Source organism: Peromyscus maniculatus, chromosome 1 (genome assembly GCF_049852395.1).
Source record: "Peromyscus maniculatus bairdii isolate BWxNUB_F1_BW_parent chromosome 1, HU_Pman_BW_mat_3.1, whole genome shotgun sequence".
Lineage (NCBI taxonomy): Eukaryota > Metazoa > Chordata > Mammalia > Rodentia > Cricetidae > Peromyscus > Peromyscus maniculatus.
In genome coordinates, this window is record NC_134852.1 from 108,473,478 (window position 1) to 108,493,689 (window position 20,212).

The 20,212-nt window shown below is 42.3% G+C and overlaps 1 protein-coding gene across 4 annotated transcripts in view; it reads left to right on the forward strand.

Moving 5' to 3' along the window:
* Positions 1-2,527: 2,527 nt before the first annotated feature.
* The window catches only part of Pak1 (p21 (RAC1) activated kinase 1), a 114,884-nt gene continuing 97,199 nt past the window's right edge, over positions 2,528-20,212 (forward strand). The window contains exon 1 of one of the 4 annotated variants that reach the window (XM_076547533.1): positions 2,528-2,606. The gene's annotated coding sequence lies outside the window, so the exon portion shown is untranslated. Of the gene's footprint in view, positions 2,989-20,212 lie in introns of all 4 variants that reach the window. The other 3 variants (XM_042280206.2, XM_042280213.2, XM_076547524.1) reach the window with 3 other exon arrangements.

Below are 20,212 nucleotides of genomic sequence, written 5' to 3' on the forward strand. Positions count from 1 at the left end.
TGGAAGACTGAAAAACAACAACCCCCCCTTTTTTTGGCTGCTGGGAGAGCAGACTATGTTAAAAGTTAAGTCCTGAATGAAGAGCTGCGTGTGAAGTGCCATGCCTGTAGTCCCAGAACTCAGTGTGCTGAGGCAGGAGGATCTTGACTTTGGGGCTCTGAGCTGTATACCAAGACCCTGTCTCAAAAACAAACAACGAAACACAGTGCAATAGGGTGCTAGAGATGTCTTGACTATTTGCTTCAGCAGGGTTTTAGGGACCACACAGCAAGGGGTATCTAACAATTGGGGTAGACGCATTAGGGTGTGTGTCTACCTCTAGCAACCACCTCTTCCACTTTACTAACATAGATGAGCCCTACTCTTGATGGGAGATTAATTTCTTCTGACTGGGGAACAAATTAGTCCTTGTGAAGTGGCCTAAAACAATACACACTCGCTATTTCACAGCGATGTAGTTCAGAAGTGCAAAATGGATGTGTGTGGGTTGAAACCGAGGTGCAGGGAGGGCTGAGTTCCTTTCTGGAGGATCCAAAGGGAGACTTGTTTTCTCGTATATTTTGAAATCTGCTTTCAGAAGCAGAGCATTTCCTATCTCAAAATCCTTATTTACTCACATCTGCAAAGCACTTTGTCATGGAGGGAATGACGTACTGTTCCCAGCGGACAGAGTGTTAACAGTTTGGAAGAGCTCCTGTTTGCGACAGTGCAGAGATAGTGTAGGATAAATTTCCTGGGTTGTGATCCCAGGATAAATTATGCTCTGTGCATATGCTTCAGTTTCTCCATCAAAGGGCAAGGGGAACAGTATGAAACCTCAAAGGGCTGCTAGAAGTTTGTTTGAGGAGATAGTGTTAATGAAGTGCTCAGAAGTAGCACACAGTAAGCAGTTATTAAATACATTTTTTTTTTGATATAGGGTCTCTGGATCTCAGAGATTTGCCTGCCCCTGCCTTTTGAATGCTAGGATTAAATGTCTCTGCCACCCCAGGCCACTAAATATATTTTTAACAGGTCAACTGATGCTATGTAACAAGCACTGCTCCAAGCACTGCGGGGAGGAAGAAGAAAATAGATATGTGTGGAAGGCTTTTGATATTGTTAAGTTCAGGGAACCTTAGAAATATTCGTCAAGTTCCTAAATGGATGTGATATTGGAGTTTCACTTTGTAGAATGAATATGTCATTCAGTCAGATAAGGAAGAACTCCTTGATAGGAAGAAGAAAGTTGAAAAAAATGTTAGTGTTCTGATGTGGCCGGAGCAAAGGTGGAATGCAAGATGAAGCTAGAGAGGGTAATAGCAGCCAGTCTGTATGTGCTGTGTTGAAGTTTGGACTTTATCCTAGAAGCAATAAAGTCTCTCAGACTGTTTAAACAGGGGAAGGAGAGCATTGGTTTTGAAGCTTTATAAAGCTGCTCTGGAAACCAGAGAGCGTAATGGGTTAAATGTTGAGAGACTAAAGGTTGCTTCTGTTGCCTAGGTGACGGTGGTGCATAAGAAGGGCAAGGGCTTGACAACTTTTTTGCAGTTTATAAGCCGGAAGCACAATTTGAAATGAATGCTGAGAATGAGGATCTGGCTTAGAGGGCTGCTGGATGGTGCTTCATTTGCTGGGAACAGGAACGGAAAAGGATACCAGAAATACCCATTATTTTCAAGGATAATGCGTGATAAAATGCAGCTATTATTATTACTATTACTGCTATTATTATTATTGTAAAGCTGAAGCTTAGGGAGGCCAAGTTAGGATAGCCAGGTATTATTTATTATGAAGAAATTATAGGTTAGGAATTTAAAGTCTTAACTTGAACATCTGGGGTGTGAAATAAGGCTCTGAGTTTCAGCTCAAGAGTAATACGGTCTTGGTTTTGGACGTACCGAATCTGAGGTACAGCAGGGGTATGCAAGTAAAGAATGCTGTTTTACAAGTATTGAGAAATACAGAATTCGAGCTCCGGAGAAAGGTTTGCGTCAAAAGTAGCCTCAGTGATGGGAGAAAAGCGGGGAAAAAGAGCCTATTTTTTCCCCATGTGAATTCAATATAGCTCAAACATCTCCGCTATTTCTTCTCCCACCCTTGCCCTGCTTAGACTTCCAACCCCAAGACAGACAGAAAAGTAGATGTCTGGCTCGGAGCTAACCCGAGATCCGACAGTTTTCACACATTCAGCTCTTGGAGAGCTCGGAGATGCGGTGGTGCTTTGTAACCAAGGGGCTACCCGCGTTCCACCCTGACTACACCCTAACCATCTTATACAGCACCCCAAAATTTCAAGGAAAAACGCCGGTCTCAAAGCGGGAGACCGTCCGGGCTCCTGGCCGAAACCCGGCCCCAATGACGTCACATGGCAGCCAGGTGATCCTCGGCCTTTGGCGTCAAGCGCTGATGACGTCATCCCAGCGCTGGGCCTCTCCCCCCCGGCCCTGTTGGCCCGGTTCACGTGGGTCTGTACGGCGCTCCCGCCCCCTCCCACCTGCGGGGAGCGGAGGCCGGACGGAGGGGGCGGGGCTGAGCCGAAGGAGGCGGGGCCTGGGCGGGGCTGCAGGGCGCGGCGGCAGCCAGCCGGGCTGCATACAATAGCTAGGCTGCGGCTGGGGCCGAAGGTACGGCCGCACGGTGGGCGCCCCTCACCGCTCGCCCACACCCTCCCGTCCCACTTCACCCTCAGGCTGCACGGGGTCCCCTCCGCGATCACCGGCCCTTCGCAGTCGCGCCTGCCCCCCTCAGAGCCCGCGCTCGCCACAGTCTCCTCCGAGAACGCTCCCCTCAGCGAGCGCACCCCGCCCCCTCGCAGTCCCGGCGCGCCTCCTGCTCCCCGCGGTCCCGCAGCGGCCCGCCCTCCGGACCCCGGGCCTGGGGGAACCCGGCGGGAGCGGTGTGAGGAGAACGCGGGGCGGCCGCCCGCGCACACTCCCGCGCTCTCTCCGGGCTCGGCCGCCGCCAGGAGGAGGAGGAGGAGGAGGAGGAGCGGAGCGAGCGCAGAAGGTGAGAGCCGCCCCCCCACCCCCCGCCCGGTGCTCCCCGCATCGCGGCGTCCGGCCGAGGGCGCGGGGCTGGGGAAGACGCGGGGGCAGGGGCGCCAGGTGAGCAGAGGCGGGCTCCGCCCCGCGAGGCCGACCGACCGCTCCCTTCGGGCCAACAAAGGCCCCCTGTGCCAGCTCCAGTGCGACCGCGGGTTCCCGCAGTCGGGACACTGGGGGACCCCGAGGGCGAGCACTGGCCGGGGAGGGCCCACAGGTCCGGGTGCCGGACTGATTCCCTCCGGAACTTCGGGGTCCTGGGACGCTAAAACTGGCCCGCGACGCAGACGTTTAGTAAAGCAGTGCCGTCTTAGTCTCCGTGATCGGTCCCGGCTTGGGAATCACTTTTCGGGTTCATGGTCTTGAAAAATAAAGGCTGGTAGTAAATGACTTGTGCCGCCCTTCCCCCACCCCAGGAGTCCCCCGTAACTTGGGAAGTTCCGCATAGACTTGGAAAGGAGAATGAGAATCATAGTTTTTTTCACGCCATTATTCCATTTCAAAAAGCAGAATTACCCCAACCATCACTGTCTTGGGATCTTTTAACGGTAAACAATACTGTGAGTGTTTTGGAAGGATACTCGACAATTATTGGGTGACTTTAAAAAAAAAATTGTAATCTAGTTTCCTTATGTTAAACCCCTTGGATAATTATCTTACCCTTTACAATATTTCTAGAAAAGGTTAATAATCAAATTACTGCTTTTAAGAATTGTTCTTGCGAAGAACTTTTGTCCCTATGTTTAAGGGTCGCTCAACCCTGCCAGGAGGAAAACAGCAGTACAGAGATCCGTCGTTAGGCATCACCTCCTCCTGTGTGACCTTGAACAGGTCACTTCCAGCCTTAAAGTGCCTAGAGTTTGCTATTAGTTTTCAGAAATAAGAAGCTAGCTAGCAGTCATCTCCTCAGCTTTCGAGATTCCACTGAAGAATACTCCCCACTGTGAAGCCTTTGCTGGCATCCATTCTGCCTCCTTCCCGGTAGAACAGACTTCTTCCCGTTGGGGCTCCTAGAGGTCCACAGAGATGTCTTCCGTCTGTACTTGTAACACATTCTATTTGGAAACCCTAAATCAGGTACACTCGAACACAACCCACCTCAACTAGAAGCTACTTTTCAAAAAGTTTTGGCAACTCTGACCCTGCAACATTCCCTGAAGCTTATTCATACTCTTACCTACCACATGAACTCATGGCTTGACCTGATCAATTTGCTTATTTATTCATCTGTTTATCCAACATTACTACTAGGATCTGGAGTGCTACAATGTTTCAAATTGCCTGCTAGGGTCTGTGGATTTCAAGTGCATCAATACCATCAGTCTTTGCTCACCAGACCAAGAGCTCCAAGTTTAGTGGATGAGGTAGACATGTAAACAATGAAAGCCCTCTGGGGGACTCCAGTCGTGCAGTGATTGAGGTTGCTGGACCTGTCTTACAAGTCTTGTCCTGGCCAAAGCGAGTCCTTAGGGAAAGTGACTGGCCCCTTATCTATGCGTGCACTTGATACAAAGCTTATCCAGTTCAATATATATTTTCTGAGTGCCTGCTCTGAGGCCTTGTCCGAGGTTTGCAGGAAGCTGTGCACCTTGAGGGGTCTTTGTAAAACAAAACTGGTCGGATCAGTGCTTCCTACTCCCCACCCCTCCTCTCTTTTCACAGCTGAAGGATCAGACTTTTTAGGATGAAATAAGAAACTCCTGGAGTCCAGACCATTACCTGCTTTTGCAGCCTTAAACTCTTTGTATGGTGTCCCCCAGCCCCTTTTCTGATTTCTTTTCTGTGTGCTGCTTGGCCTGGAGTGCTGCTTTCTACCCCTTACTTGCCTGTGGAAGAGTTCTTTGTTGAATCTCTGAGAAATAGTCCCTCTTCTCTCCTTTTCTTCTTTTGGAATAAGCTGCTCTTCTGTAGGCCTCTTGGTAATCAGTTGCAATTGGAGTCTGCACCTTTTCGCTTTAGCTTCTCCTTTCTCTTTGCTGTCCTTTCTCCCCCTTCCCCCCTCTCTTTCTGTGGCACTAGCGATCAAGTGTTCTACTGCTCAGCTACCTACCCAACCCCTCTCACACTGAACATTTTAGAATTTTGAGACAGGACTGGCCTTAGACTCATTCTGTAGCTCAGGCAATGAACTTGTGATTCTCCCTTCTTAGCTTCCTAACTGGGAGACCACTAGGTTCAGCTGCTTGGGAATCTTTTTTTTTTTTTTTTCTTTTTTCTTTTTCAAGACAGGGTTTCTCTGTGTGTAGCTCTGACTGTCCTGGAACTCGATCTGTACACCAGACCAGACTGGCCTCAAACTCACCAAGGGTTTGCCTGCCTCTGTCTCCCAAGTGCTGGAATGAAAGGCGTGGGCCACCACTACCCTTTGAATGAATCTTTTTTTTTTTAAATCTATTTATTTATATTTATTTATTTATTTATTTATTTATTTATTTATTTATTTATTTATTGTGTTATGAGTGCATGCATGCAAAGGTATGGCTTGTATGAAGATCAGAGGGCAACTTTTGGGAATTGGTTCTCTTCTTCCTGGGGATCAAATTCAAATTCAATTTATCAGGCTTGGAGGCATGCACCCTTTCTTGATGAACTGTCTTGTCAGCTATATATATATATATATATATATGTATATATATATATATATATATATATATAATTTTTTTCTTAAAGATGTATTTATTTTTTATGTACATAGTGTTCTGTCTGCATGTATGTCTGCAGGCCAGAAGAGAGCACCAGATCTTATTACAGATGGTTGTCAGCCACCATGTGGTTGCTGGGAATTGAACTCAGGACCTCTGGAAGAACAGCCAGTGCTCTTAACTGCTGAGCCATCCCTATAGCCCCAGCCCTGTATATTTTGAAATTTTATTTATTGTTATTTTGTGGAGGTCAGAGGACAACTTTAAGGAACTGATTTAGTCTCTCTTTTCACAGTGGGTTTCAGGGGCTAAACTTCAGGCATACTCATTAAAGCAGTGACTTTTTTTTAACCTGTTGATCCATCTCATTGGCTCTACATTTTATTTTGAGACAGGACCAAGACAGGACCTACCTAAGTTGCTCAGACTGGCCTTTGAACTTCATGTATAGCTTAGGCAGTCCTTGAACTTGGAATCCTGCTTCTAATTTCTGAGTAGCTGGGTTTAGAGGCCTGTCTACTAGGCCTGTCTCTGTCTGTGAATTATTTGAGGTCAGGATATATTTAGATTTAGTGTCTAGAAATATTCCTGGTACTTTGAATAAGTGTTTGAATGAGTAACTATGTGAATGAATGAAAGAAACAAGTCCTGTAAGGCTCATGAGCTAGGTTACCTCATCTTTTGGATGGAACAGTTAGTTGTCAAGAGTATGGTCCCTGGACCAGCAGTGTCAGCATAATCTGAGAATTTGTCAGTATATTAGTGAGTCTCATCCCAGACCTACAAAATAAAAAAAATCAGGGTTGGAGCCCAGAAATATCTGCTTTATTAGGCTCTCCACATGACCCTGATGCTTAGTAAGGTTGAGAAATCACTACAGAGTTTAAAGATCTGTTTTTTGGTAAAACCAGCATGGTGTCCATTGGAAGGAGGACACCTCCCTCTCTCTTTTTCTTCCTTATAGTATTTAGACCCTGACAGTTCCTTCTGTTTACACCTCCTGCCTCCAATCTATCTCTTGCCACTAGAATGAAAGCTTCTTGAGGGCTGGAAGTTTTTTCTGTTCAAGTTCATTGCTTTAGCTCAGTGCCTAGAAGAGTGACTAACCACAGCTAGCACAGACACTCAGATATTTGTTGGATGAATAATATGATTTAGTCCTGCTATTTGCTGCCAGCTGCTACATTGGGGTTTTGTTGAAGCATAGTTTGAGTGAAGAGTAATCACATTTCAGTGTGCAAATCCAGAAGAATCTTAACACTTTGGGGCATTCATTTTAGCTTTGGCCACCCTAGTTACCTTCCTCCCCTCCCTGTGTTTTGTTGTTTTTAATGTTTAGTATTACATGAAACGGGTCTGGCTATGTAGCCCAGACTGGCTGTAAACTTGTGCCAGCCTTCCTGTCTCACCTTCTTGAGTGCTGAGTTTACAGGCATATGCCTGACTTTGCCGCCTTTCTACAACAGGAAAAACCTACAGGGTTTTTTTTCCCACTTAGAATATTGTTTTAGCCACGACCTGAAAGCTTTTGAAATATCCTAAGCCAGGATTCTTTCTTGAGAATTTGCAACTTGGTTTTGCAAGTCTAACATGAGCTCTCGAACTTTTGAGTCTGAACTTGAACTGTCTCAAGTGGTTTTTGCCTTTGTCTAGTGTGTTTAAAACTGTATAAAGGCTTACTTGATTCCACACAACAATTTCTCTTCCTTATGAAGCTCTAGAAGTGTTGTGTTTCACTTTCTTTTTGTGTGTGTGTGTATGTATGTATTAGTGTCTTGTATGTTTGTCGGTATGTGTGTGCATTGTGGAGCCACAAGTCTGCTGAGCGTCTTCCTCAATTGCCCCTCTACTGTATTCTTTGAGACGTGGGTCTCTCACTGACTTGAAGCTTAAGAATTCAGTTAGACTGGCTGGCCAGCAAACCCTGGGCATCCTTTTGACTGACTCCCCCGTGCTGGGATTATAGGTATCCCACTGCTCCCAGTGTGTTACATAGGTGCGGGAATCCCAGGTCAAGTCCTCATGCTTGTGTGGAAAGCACTTTACTGAGTTATCTCGTCAGCCCAGTGTTCTCGTCACTGTCTTCTTAGCCTAACACAGGATACCCAGTTTTCCCCTTTCCTAACACCCCTCTGGGAAGGGTGGCTTCATGTATTCATCCTTTACCTTATAAACAGTAATTGGGTTCAACTCTATCATTTCCTGGGGTAGATATTCAGCTATATATAGGGTATAACCCAAGCCCTTAGGGAAATATTGAAATGAATGGATAAATAGAGGGATTTGATGGTAAAGGTCAGTGAAAGCTGCCTTGTGCCCCCCCTCAATTTACAGATAGGTTATTAAGCAAGTGTCATTTTAATAAACATACTTCAGAAATCATTTTGAAGCTGGGAGTGGTGGCCAGTATTTTTAAATTATAGCAAGTGGGAAAGTGGGTTTTTTTTTTTCCCCAGCCCTCAGAATAACCATGTATGATTAATATTGCTGGTATCTCAGAGATAAAGAAGCAGAGGGCTTGTAGTGGTAAAGGAACAAACTCGTTCAAAGGTTTGCTGCATGTAAATGACAAGCCTCAATTCCAGTCCACATCCACCTGACCCCAGCAGCCATGGGCTATTTTCAGTTTCCAGGCTGCTTGAAGTTTTATGCATGGGGGTATAGGAATATTTTACAAGTATATTGCTGCTGTTAGAGTTAAAATAAAAATTTCTTCATTTAGCCTGCCTTTTTTTGTGCATTAGGAAGATTGATAAAGACAGATTTACATCATTCACAGTTAATCATTCATGTGGGAAAAGGATTTTCCTGGGTGTCATTTTCTTCAGTTTTCACAGTAGCCCTGTATTTCCATTTTCTGAGTTAGGAGGCTGAGGATCATGGAAATGTTGGTGTGCTTAAAAAGCACATCATCAGCAAATGCCTGAATATTGATGTGAAGCACATTTTGAAATGCTAGGTATAGTACCTTACTTTTGCCACCATGGTATTGACTTTTGAACTCTATCCATCTAGACTCTGGGACACTAGGAACATCCTTTTAGGTTGCTTCCTGGTTTCAATTTCTTACCCTTAAGAAAATACTAACCAAAGAACACAGTTTGAGCTAGAGAAAAAAAATTGCTGAAAATTTTATGATAGCATACATTTTATGAAATAGAAAAAAAATTTGTTAGCAGCTTGAATATAGCATTTCTTCTCCCGTCTCATATATTTATTAATGTTATGCACTGCCCTTGTCTTAAGCCTTTTGTCAGAAATAACTTTCTCTTCTTTCTTAGAACCCCTCTTTTTTTTAAAAATAATTTTTCATGTTTCTGTTTTTGATGCCATGCATGTTTTATGATCCTCTAGGTTATGCTTTGTGGGCTGGCATGTACTCAGTTGGTAGAGTGCTTGCCTAGCACATGTGAAAACCTGGGTTTGATCCCCAGTGCCATACAGAGCCAGGTATGATGCTGTATGCCTGTAATTTCAGCACTTCAGAGTGGGAGAGGATCAGAAGTTCAGGGTCATCTTTGGCTACATAATGAGTTTGAGGTCAGCCTGGTGACAAGAGACCCTGTCACAGCCAACCAACCAGATTATTCCTAGTCAAGGATCTTGAAGTAATAAGTCTAGGAAGAACTAGAGGTTCTTTAATTCCTCATTACTATGATTTATTATTTTTAAAAGGCAAATCAGTGTTTTTAAATAGTTTTTTCTTTGTTTTAACAATATTTATTTTTAGGGTGGTGGTGGTGGTGGGCAAACACCTTTAATCCCAGTACTCGGGAGGCAGAGCCAGGCAGATCTCTGTGAGTTCAGGGCCAGCCTGGTCTACAGAGCGAGATCCAGGACAAGGACCAAAACTATGTAGAGAAACCCTGTCTCGAAAAACCAGAAGAAATTATTTTTATTTTACATTTATAAGTGTTTTGCCTGCCTGTGCACCCCAGGTGTGCCTGGTGCCTGAAAAAGGCCAGAAGAGGGATTCCGATTGCCTAGAAGTCGAGTGCAGCCTGCTGTGAGCTCCTGTGGGGGTGCTCGGAACCGAACCCAGGTTAAGTTCTCTTAACCTGAGCAGTCTCTCCAGCCCCTCATTAATATGATTTTGTGTGGTATTGATTAATTGTCTAAAATTGATCCGAGTCTGAAGTTATAAAAGTGCATTATGTCTTGGCTCTTGTTCATGGAGTCAGGGTTAAGTAATTTGCATATAGCCTTGGGAAACCATTCTTATTTATGGAGCTGTTTTCATTCTTCCCGTTCTGCTACAGCTCTGTCAAGTTTCCCTTTCCCTTTCAGGCTGAGTAAGTTCCAAGAAGGGGGGGTGACAAGAATGTTTGTTCTCTGTATAGAATCTGCCTTTTCAGTCTTTTGTTATGATAAACGATGATGCCAGTGTCTGTGTGCTTCCACCGTCTTCTGTCTGTACAGACTGGATCTTCAGGCTCAGATTTCCTTTTTCCCGCCCTGTTCCCACAGAGCTGAGGCTGTGTCTTCCTGATTTACACCTTTGTCTCCGTAGTTCTTTGTGTGTTACCACAACATCTGTCGCTTCATAGGAAGGAATTGGATAGAAAAAGGAGGAGAGCACCAGATCTGAAGTTACACAAAAGGCAACTTAGATACTTATTTAAATCTCTAGGTCTTCATTTAGGAAAGAGAAGAAACTCTTAGCTTACATAGTTGTTATGAAAGTTAAATTAATGTTTGTGCAAATCAATTGCAAGATTTTGATCTGTAAGATATTAGGGTAATGTACTTAGAATTTATGTGTAGGTAAAGGTTTTTAATTTTGATTATGTTTGAATTACTTCTCAAGATTAATAAAAACACATCGGTCTGTCTTAAGTTTTTACTCTAACTCTCTTGGTGTGTGTGTGCATGTGTGCGTGCGTGTGTGTGTGTGTGTGTGTGTGTGTGTGTGTGTGTGTGTGTTTTAAAGATGGGGTCTAATGTGGCCCATGGTGGATTCTAGCTGGGTAGCAGAGATGGCTTTGAATTTCTGATCCTTATGCCTCTACCTAGTGATTGTGTTAATATACCTTAGTTAACTCTATTTTAAATGTTTATAGATGATTCTAATATGCAAACCTGGTCGCAAATATAATATATTATTATCTGCTGTAAATGTCTTAAGTACCTGTTACATAAAAAGGAGTGATTTATTGCTATTTGAAGTTCACTCATTTGCTAATCACATTCTGTATTAGGCATTGTCTAGGGGAAAACAGACCAGTGTATAGACAGTTACCTTCTATTGAGACAAAAAACGACACATTAAGATATGTGCAGGTGCTATGTGACATGGGAAGGGAATCTGCTCCACTTGAAATGGGGAGGCTTGTCAACCTGTGTTAAAGGAGTGACACTGTAGATGAGGTCTGCACTGTGAGCAGAGGTTAGTAGTACAGAAATTGTGGAAAGGGGAGAAAGAGAGAAAAGAGTTAGGAGGGTCAGAAAACTAAAAAGCTTTTTTGGTGAGTCCTGGGTAGTTTAATATGTGTGGAAGATAGAGCCGTAGATGGGGAATGGCGAGGGCAGTGAGAGAGGACCCAGATGATGAAATGCCTTTTGTGTGATACACCGTGTTCCTTTACAGTTCTCTGGATTAGTTAGGACAGGTGCTGTTCATCCTTATTTTATAGAAGAGAAAACAGGCAGGTTGATTGAGTTGCCTGTAGCTACATATGGCCTAGCTAAACTTTGAAGCCAGATCAGTCTGGCTTTTGAGCGCTTGCCTTTTTCATTGTACTGTAGCTGGTTTACAGCTTTACAGAGCTCGAGGACAGGCAAGCACCATGAGTATGTGCAGTTTGTAAGCTACAGAGGGCTTGGCTGGTATTGGCTCTTATTTGGGAGTTTGTGGTTGGAGCTTTTATTTTTCCATAAAAATATTAAATGATTTTATACTTATATTTTACTTTATTTTGAGACAGGGTTTCATGTATCCACAATCTTCTTGCTTTATCTCTCAAGTGCCGGGATTATTGGCATGGGCTATCACACTCGGCTAAGTTCCTTTGTCTCATAGTCTGTGGGCATTTCTTAGAATTCTCCTTAATCTCCAAGCTCTCCCCTCCCCCATTGGAGTTGTTAACCAGGATCCAATAAGCTAAAATATTGTCAGCTAATTACTCTTCCAATTTTAGTGTCTTTACCTAAGTCCCCTTTGTTTTCGTTTTATGAATATTTATTTTATTTATTTGTTAAATTTATTTGCTTCTTTTTTTGAGCATTTGGGAAGCAAAGACAAGTGGGTATCGGTGAATTTAAGGACAGCTTGGTATACAAGTTCCAGACCAACTAGGGCTACACAGAGAGATCCTGTGTTTAAAAAAAAAAGAGAAAACAAAACAAACTGGAAAAAAAAATTCAGATTGGGGCGTAGGTGTTGAGGTATTTGGTATAATTGGACAAATTCTTGATTCTTCCTGTCACTTGGAGAATCACTATTTTGTTCTCTATATTTTTTTCATTTAATGTCTCCCTGGAATTAGATTAGCCCAGAATCTGAGGGGTTTGTCTTGTGACCAGTAATTTTCTTTAGTTCAGGTAATTGGGCCCAGGGCTTCAAGTGCTTGCTCTACCACTCGGCTGTACTCTCAGCTCTTCAGAATAGACTTTGCTTGAATAACTGAAGATGTTACCTGTTCGGTGTTAACATAAAAGTAAATAAAAAGCCAGGTAGACACAGTGGAAAAATCCATAATGATATACTTTTGAAAGTCGAGGTTTCTTCAGCAGTGTAGAGATTTTACTCACACACATGGACTTGTAAAGGCGTACATATGTGTATATTCATGTATACATATGTTCACGAGCTCCTGTTGTGTGACACAAAACTTTTCCTGGGGAGACACAACATGTTTCCTCACCTTAGATAGGGATTCCACAGAGAACAAAGTACAGATACCACTAAAGTCCAACTTGATTATCCAGTGAATTTTATTGGTGTTCCTGTAGGGTAAAGGGCCAAGGAAAGAACACCCTGCCCCCGACTTCACCCCAAGCACCTGGGCCAAGGAAAGAACACTCTCCCCCTGCCTTGACCCCAAACCTAAGACCTAGGCCAAAGGAAAAATACCCTGCCGCTGGCTTGACCCAGAGCCTCCTATTGTTCAGTACTTTCCTATTAAGCTCACTGTATATGTTCCAAAAACCCTATAAAAGCCTTTCCCTCCATCCAGCCCTCAGTTGTCCCTGTTCCCAGTCAGAGGCAGCAGCCATTCTGGGTTTCTCTCCAATAAATCTCGTGTGAGGTTTGTTTCTTGTGGTGTGACTGTGGTATTCTTTGGCTCCTGACTGCCAAGATGCTGTTGTGTTGGGAAAACCCTTATAATTACTTACAGCAGTGTGGAGAGGGTGGACTTACAGGAGCAGACATGACTCAAAGACCCCAGCATCACCAAGGCCCACCCAGCATGGGTGACAGCTCACAAAGCTGGGAACCTGGAACACACTGCACAGTCTGCAGGCAGCTCAACAGGTTGGAGAGTGTCATTTCCAAGAGACTCTGGTCTGAACCTCTTCCCTCAGCTTGGCTGGTTTCCGCTTCTTCCAGGCAGCTGGTCTGATCTCAGAGTCTTCTTTACAGCTCAGATTCCTTTTGCTGCTCAGCTTCCTTTTGTCTGAGGGGTCTCTCAGCTTTTATTGCTTCCTCTGGCAGGGAGGGACCTAATGAATCTGGTTAGTTTCAGGGACTTCCTGAAGCTATTTTGAGTAGTTTACCTTCTGGTTTAAGGAGCTTCTTGCAGGATGGAATGTTTCAATCTTAGAGGAAACTGTTACATACAGCTCCTATATATCTAACCTATTACTTAAATTCTATGATATTTCACTGTATTTGCCTACTGCATGCCTGTCCATCTCCCAAACTATTCATATCTATGTTATTTTGAAGCATTTTAAAATAAGTTATAAACATTAGTATTTTACCATTAGACATTTTTAGGATTCATATCATTTGTTTTCACAGAACATACTCATATGCTATTCTGTGGTTTTATTTGATTAATGGCTGTCTGCCCTGCTGGAACCTAAGCTCCAGGGATTCAGTCTATTTTTTTTTTCCTCGAGACAGGGTTTCTCTGTGTAGCTTTGCGCCTTTCCTGGAACTCACTCTGTAGACCAGGCTGGCCTCGAACTCACAGAGATCCGCCTGCCTCTGCCTCCCGAGTTCTGAGATTAAAGGTGTGCGCCACCACCGCCTGGTGCCTGGGACTCAGTCTCTTTAAAACATGACTATTTAAAAGAGAATGAAGTAGGGCTTTTTTTTTTTTTTTTTTTTTTTTTTTTTTTTTTTTTGTTGTTGTTGTTGTTTATATGTTTGTTTTTTCGAGACAGGGTCTTGTGTAGCTTAGGCTGCCTTGAACTGCCTGTGTAGCCAAAGGTGACCGTGAACTCCTTGATCCTTCTGTCTTTACCTCTCAAGTGCTGAGTTACAGCAGGCACTTGACATTTCCTGAAAATGAAAGTAGGATTCCTTTTCTGTTAACCGTTGTTGTACTGGAGCCTGGCGTAGAGTCGGTGTTTAATACCATGTTGTGACTGAGTAAATGAAAGTGGAAGCGGCACACACTGGAGCCCATGTGACTTCTTGAGTAAGAACATGGGTGTAATTTTTCTCCAGTTCAACAAACACCAAAGAATTCTTGTGTATTTCTCCTTTGGAGCTTCTCCCGCGCTTGGGAGTTCTTTCTTACTTCTTAATCTGTGTTCACACTGCTTTAAAAAAATATTTAATATTTGTCTAAAAGATGATAGAGGTTGCTAAATAGATAACTGTTTGGTACAAATACCTCTGACATGAGTAAAAGTTGAAGACTTCCTGATGACATCTGGGAGTAAAAATACTTCAAGGCCACCAAGTTGAGGAGTTAACATATTGAGGCCTTTGTAGTTGTCGGCGTGATGACCTTCTAGGTGGCAGTTTGTTTGGTTTGGTTTGGTTGCACACACGCTAGATATGAACCTTACAGCTGCATTTGCGGTTCTATTCTGAGGGCCAGGCCTTTTATCCCAAGGCAGGACTTCAAAATTGGAAGTTCTTTTATATTAGTATTGGGGTGTTTGTTTCTTTAAAGTACTTTACTCCCCCCCCCCTTTTTTTTTTTGCCAAGGTATCTGTGTTTCCATTTGGCTTTACAACTTTACAATCTAGATCCTCCTGCCTTAGCTTCCAGAATGCTGGGATTATAGCCAGGTACTACCACACCTGGCTTAATGTTATTAACTTTCTTCTGTTAAAAGTAACAGATGGCTCAGCCGGTGAGAGCATTGACTGCTCTTGCAGAGGACCAGGGTTCAATTCCTAGCACCCTAGCACAACTGTCTGTAATTCAAGTTTCAGTGGATCCAACTCCCTCATACAGATACACATGCAGGCCAAACACCAATGTACATACAAAACAAAACAAAACAAAAGGAAAAGATCTGGGGCTGGGGCCCTGGCATAAGTAGAATGCCAAGTTCAGTCCCCAGCACCACAAAAAAACCAACCAAACCAAAACAAATTCCTAAATCCTGTTTTAGCAGCACTATAAAAAAAAAAAACCCAGAACTCTATTTTCCAAACTATATCTTGTTACTACTAAAAATTTAAATAGTTTGAATAAAAATCTAGAGAACGAGATGGGTGTGGTAATAGATGCCATTAATCCCAGCACTGGAGAGGCAGAGGCCAGCCTGTTTTACATAGTGAGACCCTGTCTCGACCTCCCTCCCCCCCTAAAAAAAAATCCAGATAATGTTTGCATGATGTTTTTATCTTCTTGATGTGTCATAATTTCTAAGTTTCCCTTTGTGTTAGTTCCTTTTCTGTTGCTGTGATGAAACACTATTAACAAGGCAAATTATAGAAGAAAGTTTATTTGGGCTTATGGTTCCAGAGGTTTAGAGTCCACGATGGTGCATTGGAGGCCCCAGGCATGCAAGCAGGAGCAAGAAGCTGAGAACTCTTTTTAGAACTGCAAGCTTGAAGCAAATGAGCAAACTAGAAGTCACAAGAGTCTTTGAACTCTCAAAGCCTGCTTCAGTGACACACCTCCTCCAAGAAGGCCACACCTCTTAAGAGTCACCAAACACCACCAAGTGGGGACCAAGCACTCAAATGGGGGACATTTTTCATTCACATCATTATAACCCTCAACCTCTTTCACCACCCTTTCAGTTTATTTGTTGAAGAAACCACATTATTCTGTAGGTTATTCACTGCAGATTTTGTATCCTATTGTTAAAACAACTTCCTTGGTCCTATATATTTATTTATTTTTAAAAATTATTTTAATTTAATTTTATGTATGTAGTTTGCTTGTATGTATGTCTGTATACCACCTGTGTGTCTAGTACCAGAGGAGGTCAGAAGAAGGCATCAGGTCTCCTGGCACTGGAGTTACAGATGATTATGAGCTTCTGTGTGGGGCCTGGGAATTAAAGCTGGGTGCTCTGGAAGAGTAGCCAGTGCTCTTAACTGTTGAGCCATCGCTCTGGCACCCCGTTTGTATTTCTTACCAATGCATAGCTGGGTTTAGAAGCCCAACTCTGCCCTCTACTCCTTTCCCTCTTTCCTCTTCCACCCTCTTCTCCTTCTCTAACCAGGACCTCACACATACATTTAGACAAGAGCTGTAGCACTGAGTCACATCCCCAGAAACTTGGTGAGATTCACATTCATGTTCTTTGTTTGGAAGTAGTGCTACGTCATTGTTATTGGTGTGTTCTTTCATCAAGAGGATTGAGATTCCTGGATGTCTCTCTTTCTGAGATGCTAATAGCTGTAGAATGTTCTTTTTGTTCTTAGATTGCTGGACCTCTCAACCTTTGCCATTCTTGTTGAGTTCCTTCTTTTAAAAAGTCTCCTGGGTTAGCCAAATGACTCAGTACTTAGAGATGCTTCCTGTCAAGCCTGAAGACACACACACATACATATACACAAAATAAGTAAATAAAATACAATTTTAAATAGTCTTCCTTTCCTGGGTGTTATGGCATATATGCACTTAATAGTCCCAGATACTTGAAAGAGACAGGAGGATTGCTTGAGCCCAAAAGTTGGAGGCCTGTGTTAGCATTATTGTTAGATATATAGAATAATTCAATTGTTTAAAAAAAAATCAGCATCCATGCATTCCTTTCTGCTCATCATTAGGTCTGCTCTCACTCCTTTTGTTAGTATGTGCTTTTTTAATGGCAATATATTAGAAGTATATTAATATATATAATATATAATAATATATAATATATCATCTAATAATATGGCAGATTCTAAAATGGAAATTGAAGAATTTTGTGAAGCTGAAATATAGTAATTCTGGAAGATGGCTTGAGCCACACACAGAAACCCTTGACAGGTGAGAATTAGATAAGGTTAGACCACTTTAAAGTTGAAGAGATTGTGTACGGTTAGTATGTTTAAGCTAAAAATTTAAATACAACTTGAAGGAAGGTTAATGTGGGCAATAAGACAACAGGAGATTCAGAAGACATCATCTATTTAAGTAACAAAGGATTAAGAGGAACCTGGGAGAAAATGGTGAAGCTCTTAAATATTTTTACAAAATTGATCTTATCTACATATTTTGGAAATTAAATGTGAAATGACAGATGTTCTTTAAGATTTTTTTTGTTAGTGGCAATTATAACTTAAATTTTAGTAATGGTGATGAAAAATTGATTTTGATTTATTTTGACAGATTATTAAAACCCCTTTCTTCCAATCAATTTACTTTTCTTTTTTTCTTTCTATCTTTCTTCTTCTTTTTCTTTCCTTCTTTCTTTTTTTTTGGGGTCGGGGAGGGAGGTATACTAGAAATTCTGGTTAACTTTTAAGTGATTTTTTTGGGTACTGGTTATCCTTGGATAACAAGAAGCCCTCTAGAGTTTGATGGTTCTGTTAGGTATAGTTCTCTGAGACTGGGATATTCTTTATTGGTTATATTCCTGTGATGCCTGATAAGTGCATAGTGATCAAGGAAGAAGTGAGAAACAACTGATTTGGTACTATATGGTCCAGGGCGTGTATGGCAGAAGTATGGTAGACTTTGGCTGTTAAATGTTGTTAGGTCCAAATGGAGAACCTCTTATTCTTCCTTTTGTTCCTGCCTAGTATGTGCTTTAATATTCAGAATCTGTTCTCTGCTTTAGTAGCTCTTGGTCTCATTGTAATTCTTGCTTGAGATTGAGATGGAAATGAGAAAGGCTTTGGGCTGCTGCCTGGATAGCCACATTCATGAGAATTTAGCAATGCAAAGGGACCAAATGCCTTGACTGACCCAGCCGGTGCCAGGTCAGCCAATCATTGCTTTCCTGCTCTCCCTTTGTTCTCTGTGCCGTTGGCCTTTTATCTGCTGGAGGTTTGTGCTACAGCTGTTTCTACCAATTAATGTAATGCTAATGTGCCCCTTAATGAAGCCATGGACACACATGGTCCCAGTCGGTGGGTAAGAGCTCCATAGCTTTCAGAATATCTTTTCGCTAACAGTTGGACTAGACACCTGAAAATATTTTCATATTCTTTTTGAAACCATAGAAACCATAAGCTGAACATGCTGTTTAGATCTGGGATCTTAACTCCTCATTTTTTTAAGAAGAAAGATAAGAAAACACAACAAAACAAGAAATCAAAAAGGGCTCCTGCCCAATTTATTTCATTGTCTCATACTTTAGCAAAGATGTCTGATTTAAATTTTATCCTCTCTGTATTGTATAGCAGTTAATCTTCTCCCCCTTACCTAACCTGTAAGGCTGTGATGCTGCCATTTCCTGCTAAGTGTTATGGGAGTGCTAAATTCAGTAGTTTCGGTTTCTTTACCCTTAAAATTGTACTGACCATACCTGCTTATAGGTTTGCATTAGGATTACATGACGTAGTAATTATATTATATAACCCTTAGCAGATTTTGACACATAACAAATGCTCAACAGATGCTTGGCCATCATTCCAGTTAAAGAAGCAGCTGGAATGATCTTAAACAACAGTGCCTAATTTATTAGCTATGTGCTTGAAACCTTTCTTCTTAATTCTTCAGTTAGGATTCAAGCCTTGTGAAATCCAGGACCTTTTCTGCTTGCTACCCTGAAGTATCCTTAGCACCTAGAAAAAATAATTTTTTTTGAGACAATAGTTTCATATAGCCTGGGCCATCCTTGAACTCACTGTGTAAGTAGCCAAGGATCTTCCTGCCTTTAACTTCAAATGCTGAGATTACAGGTAAGTAACACTATGCTCAGGTTTTATGATTCTGGAGATGAAAACCAGGGCCTCATGCATGCTAGGCAGGCCTTCTACCAACTCAGTTATATCGCTATCATTTTATAGAACAGTTTTTAATGTAATCATAGATGTTTAATACATACTTATTTTTTTCTTTCTCTCCTCCCTCCTCCTTTTTCTTTGAGACAAAAGTCTCAAAGAAAATCCTTTGTTGGCCTTGAACTCATAGAGATCCCACCTGCCTCTGTTTCCCAAGTTCTAGGATTAAAGGCTTATGCCACCATGCCCAGCTCAGTGAATTTTTTTGAATGAGTGTTTTCTAAATAACATTAAGGTTTAGATACTGCATTGTCATTGGTGCTGTGTTTTTTTTCTTTTCTTTACAGTTCTTTATATGAGTTTGTACTTTTTAAAAAGGTTTGGGCTGGAGAGATGGCTCAATGGGTACTTGCTGCCAACCCCCACAACTGAGTTTATCCCCAGGATCCACATGAGAGAACCAGCTCCCATGACTTGTCCTTCAACTTCCATGTGTATGCTGTGGCACCTGTGTGCCCACATACATACATGTGCACACAAAATAAATTATGTTATGTCTGATCATTTCATGTATCATTCTTAGCCTTCAAGAATGAGGCGGTAGTGCACACTTCTAATCCCAGTACTTTGGACGTGGAGGCAGGAGAATCAGGAGTTCAGAGTCATCTTTAACTACATAGTGAGTTCCAGGCCAGCTAGGGCTACTTGAGTCTCTGTTTCAAAAAAACAAAAACAACCAACACCCCCACAGTCTATCCCTCAAAAAAAATGAAAAACTGTCATCTTTGTTGTAAGAATCTTCCCCATAGCTCATAGTATGGTATTTTTTGTGTAATTTTGAAGATTTAGTAAATATTAACAATTAGTTATAAAGATCATTTGGATTCAACATTAATTTATTAAGCAAAAACTAGTATATGCTGTGGAATCATTCCAAACTCTAAAAGTGAATTTGTAGATGTAATCCTCAGTGGCATGGGGTGCCTTATTGCCTTTATGAAGGTGGTTCTTTTTTTTGTTTTTGTTTTTGTTTTTTTGAGACAGGGTTTCTCTGTGTAGTTTTGGTGCCTGTCCTGGATCTTGCTCTGTAGACCAGGCTGGCCTCGAACTCACAGAGATCTGCCTGGCTCTACCTCCCCAGTTCTGGGATTAAAGGCGTGTGTCACTACCGGCCCGGCAGAGTGCCCGGTTGTTCTTTATACCCGAGCTAACCTTACTTCCTGTCTCTCCTCTGCACAGTGACACTTGTCATTTCTTCAGTACTCTCACTTTTTCCAAGTCTCTTTTCTTCTTTTTCCTCTGTGAGTGCT